Source organism: Oratosquilla oratoria, chromosome 7, assembly GCF_046742065.1.
Source record: "Oratosquilla oratoria isolate Oo_2021 chromosome 7, ASM4674206v1, whole genome shotgun sequence".
NCBI lineage: Eukaryota > Metazoa > Arthropoda > Malacostraca > Stomatopoda > Squillidae > Oratosquilla > Oratosquilla oratoria.
Window position 1 is genome coordinate 76,816,368 of NC_134783.1, and position 5,000 is coordinate 76,821,367.

Sequence of the window (5,000 nt, forward strand, 5' to 3'; positions counted from 1 at the left end):
TAACCCTATCCATGTATAAACTCAACAGCCGGGGCGACATAGCATATCCCTGCCGAAGTCCCACCTTTACCTCAAACCACTCACTCTCTCCTTTTCTAATCCTAACAAAAGTTCTACTACACTCGTAAAAACTCTTGACTGCTCTTGACAGCTTTCCTTCTATCCCATATATCAGCAATACCTCCCACAGTGCCTTCCTGTCTACCTTGTCATAAGTATTTTCCAGATCCATAAAAGCCCAAAATCCATCCTTACTTTTTCCTATAGCTTTCTCACATGCCAGTGTTATCACAAAGATCTGATTTTCACAACCCCTACCTGTCCTAAAACCATACTACTCCTCACCAATGACTCCCTCTATTTCTCTCCTATTCCTCTCAATTAAGACCCTCCCATAAGCCTTCCCAACCACACTTAAAAGGTGATCACTCTGAAACTACTACACACACATTTGTCCCCTTTTTCCTTGTAAAGTGGAACTATACAGGCACTCCTCCAGTCCTCCGTCTCACTACCCTTTCTTAAACAAACATTAAATAATATCACAAGTCCACCATCATTGTACCTCCTTTTTTTAGACATTCTGCATGGCATCCATCTAACCCAGGTGCCCTACCTGCTCTCATTATCTTAACAGCTGCCTTCACTTCATCTTTCTTTATTTCTCCTCTATTTTCCTCACTCATCACGGTCATTTTCTTTGCGCTTCCCAATGCAAATATCTTTCCCTCCCTATCCTCCTTCACATTTAGCACCTCACTAAAATACTCTACCCACCCTCCTCTCACTGCCATCTCTTCCATTATCATCTCTCCATTTTCACCTTTTATCTTTTCTTTTCTACTTGATTTGCCTCGTCTTCCTCTCTTAATTTCTTTCCAAAACATCTTTTTATTACTTTCAAAATTTTCTGTCATACTCTTACCCCATTTTACATCTGCTCTCCTCTTTGCTTCTTTTATTTTATGCTTTACTTCCCTTCTCTTTACTTTGTACCTCTCATATGATTCCTTTGTCCTAATTTGTAACCAATCTATGAAAGCTTGCGTCTTCTCTTCTACACCCTTCTTTGCTTCCTTATCCCACCATTCACTACCCTTCCTTCTATTTCTTCCCGTTCTTCTTGTTCCACACACCATCTTTGCACACCTTATGACTCCCTACTTGAACTATCCCCATTCCTACTCCACTCCTATTTCTACTTTATGATTCACTCCATCCGACTCCTCTCTCAGTTTCTTCTTATAGTTCTACTTCTTCTTTTTTTCCTCATTTAAGGAGTTCACTCTAAGCACCTCCCTACCTTCTGCCCTTTTCCTCTTTCCCCTTCTATCCTCCACTCTCAACTTACCTTCCATCAAAAAATTATCTGATATTCCCCCACTCTCTCCCCTTAAAACATGTACATCCTTAACTCTTCCTACTATACTCCTGGTTACCACTATATAGTACATTAACGCTCTATCAACCTCCCTTCTATCCACTACCCTCTCTCGTGTATACTAATGCAGGAATCTCTTCCAAAACCCTGTATTTGCTATCATCAACTCTCTTTCAAGACACATCTCCACCATCAACTCTCGTCTACGATTTTATTCTGGAACTCCACACTTCCCAAACACTCCGTCTATTAATTCATTTCCTACCGTAGCATTAAGGTCTCCCAATGCAATTGCACTGATATTTTTCCCTAATCCCTCTATGCACTCATTTAAATCCATCCAAAAAGCCTCCCTTTCTTCTACACTCTTCTCATTACCAGGCCCATATGTACCTACAAAAACCCACATCTCCCTTCTCAGCTTTACCTTCATCCACATTAACTTTGAAGAAACCTCCTTCCATTCCACTACACGGTTACTTATCTCTTCACTTACTAGTATAGCCAATCCTTCTCTCCCTCGCCCTCTTTTCATTCCCGAGAACCTCCCAACTACACTCCCAAACTCAAACTCGCCCCTCCCTTTCAACTTACTTTCACTCAATGCCAACACATCCATCTTTCTTCTTATAAACATATTTCCTATCTCTCCCATTTTACTCTCATCTTTACTACATCGACGCACATTAGAAGGCCCTAACCTTAGGGTTACTGCTTGGAAAACTCCTAGACCCTCCTATGCCTTTACTTTTGTTTTTAAGCATGTCCTCTTTGGAGCTAAAGGTAGCAGGATCAGGGTTCCTAGTCCTATCCCCGCCTTTTTTCCGCCTTGTACGACTAAAGTAGAAATACTTAGTGGTAGCATTCTTTTCTCCTACAACAAGGTTAGGCGAAAAAGGGAAAAGAATATTCAGTGAAATGGTACAGGACAGTAACAAGTGGTGGGGGACAGTACAACGGAGGGACCGTCGCAGTATAATAAAAGTGTCATCATTTCTCTATAAACAGAGATTCCCCCTATCACAGACAAAATGATGTGTGGCTCTGGTAGTTAGGGGCGCCCCATATAGACCCTAAGGTATCAGCTGCATGATACTTTGCCACAATAATATGCAGCCAATGCATATATGTATATATATATATATATATATATATATATATATATATATATATATATATGTATACATATATATATATACTTGTATAAATCTGTATATACATACATATATATTCATAGTGTAAATGGGCAGGAGGTTTTCCCTCAAGCATACTTCATTAAAATGAATGGCAAGCTTGTTATGACAGAGCTTCTTGTCGCATTTTTCTCTCTTTCTTAGAGTAATCTTGCCTTCTGTTGTAGAATAACATACATAAATTTAAAAAGCTTTTTAAAATTATGCATGTTATTCCACAACATGACATATAGAGATTTATTAAGGTTACTGCCTACAGAAGGCAAGATTACTCTAAGAGAAAAAAATACGACAAGAAGCTGTCATTACGATCTTTCCATTAATTTTAATAAAACACACACACACACACACACACACACACACACACACACACACACACACACACACACACACACACACACACACACACACACACACACACACACACACACACACACACACACACACACACACACACACACACACACACCCCCACCCAACACACATATATATATATATATATATATATATATATATATATATGTGTGTGTGTGTGTGTGTGTGTGTGTGTATTATATATATGTATAATATATGTATATATATATATATAATATATATATATATATATATATATATATATATATATATATATATATATATATATATATGGGAAGGTAATCTACGGATGGCCGAGTACAGCGGGTTCGAATCCTGTATGCAACTGTCATAAAATTATCGATTTGATGTCGCAGCTATTAGCGAATTACTCTCATATATATATATATATATACATATATATATATATATATATATATATATACACATATATGTATATATTTATATATATATAGATATACATATATATATATATATATATATATATATATATATATATATATATATATATATATATATAAAACACACACACACACACACACACACACACACACACACACACACACACACATATATATATATATATATATATATATACATATATATATACTCTTGCAAACTTCTCAATCTCATCTCTTAAACTCACTCTTCCACGCTTCTCATCTCGCGGCGTCCATTCAGTAACAGACCTGCTCCATCGCTCATCAGTCGTTCGCACCAACTTACCTGCCCATTTTCACTTACTCTCTTTTACCTCCTGTACAATATCTTTCACTCTAGTCTGCTCTCTCATCCAACTTGCTCTCATTAAGTATCTCAGGTTATTCCCATCATTGATCTCTCCATTCTCCTCTGTGCAGTCCTTAGCTTTGTTTCCATCGCCTTCGTTAGTTTCCAAGTCTCACACCGGTAGATTATTGCTATCAGAATGCATTGATTGTAAACTTTACGTTCAAAACATAAAAGATTAAATCCTCTCAGTATTCTATTATATTCATCAAACACATTACAACCAATTGTATTACAACTATTTATTTCTTTATCATGATCTTTGGTTGTTTTCACCATCTGGCCTAAATAAATATAATTTTCAACTTCTTTAAGATTCTCACCATCAATTATAATCTCTTTTCTTTTAACTTTCGCGTTGAACACTACTTTGGTTTTACTCCTATTCATTTTAAACTTATTTTGAATCTTTCTTTGTTCAGATCACTCAGCATATCTTGCAAGTCTTCTGCTCTTTTTGAAAAAGAATAATGTCATCCGCGAATCTTAGGTGATTCAAATATTGGCCATTAATCTTCAAACGTTTCCCTTCCCTGCTCAACCTTTTGAAAATCTCTCCCAAACAAGCTGTAAATAACTTGGGTGAAATAGTATCGTCCTGCCGTACCTCTTTCTCTATGTTGTACTTTTCTGTATCTTTATGTAGTCGAATTATAGCGGTACCTTTCGCATAAATCTTTTCTAAAACCCTTACGATCCGTTCGTTTGTACCCTGATTGCATAGCGAGTTTACCATTGCTATTTGTTTTACCGAGTCAAAGGTCTTCTCGTAATCTACAAAAGTTAAACAGAAAGGTATATTGTATTCTGTCGTTTTCTCGATTAGTTGGTTCATCGCCTGCAAATAGTCTAAGATCGAATATCCGGTCCTAAAGCCTGCCTGTTCTCTCGGTTGGTTTACATCTAAAACTTAACTTAGTCTATTTGTAAGGATCTTGGAGAATAGTTTATATACATTTGATAGCAAGCTAATCAGTCGATAGATACTAAGCTCCTTCTAGACTCCTTTTTTATGGAACAAAATCACTACAGCATTGCACCACGTTTCAGGAACACTTTTTTGACGTAAGCGCTGGATGTACAATTGAGCCAACCTAATATGAACTCCTTTCCCTACGTCTTTTAAGAGATCAACTATAGTCTTCGACGAGTAAAGCTCTTGGTAAAATTCTTCTACTCCTTTGCACCATTCTGTCTGCGCCCGGTCCCTTTAATACCTTTACCTTTCCGAATAGTTTTCTCTATTTCATCCATGTTTCTCT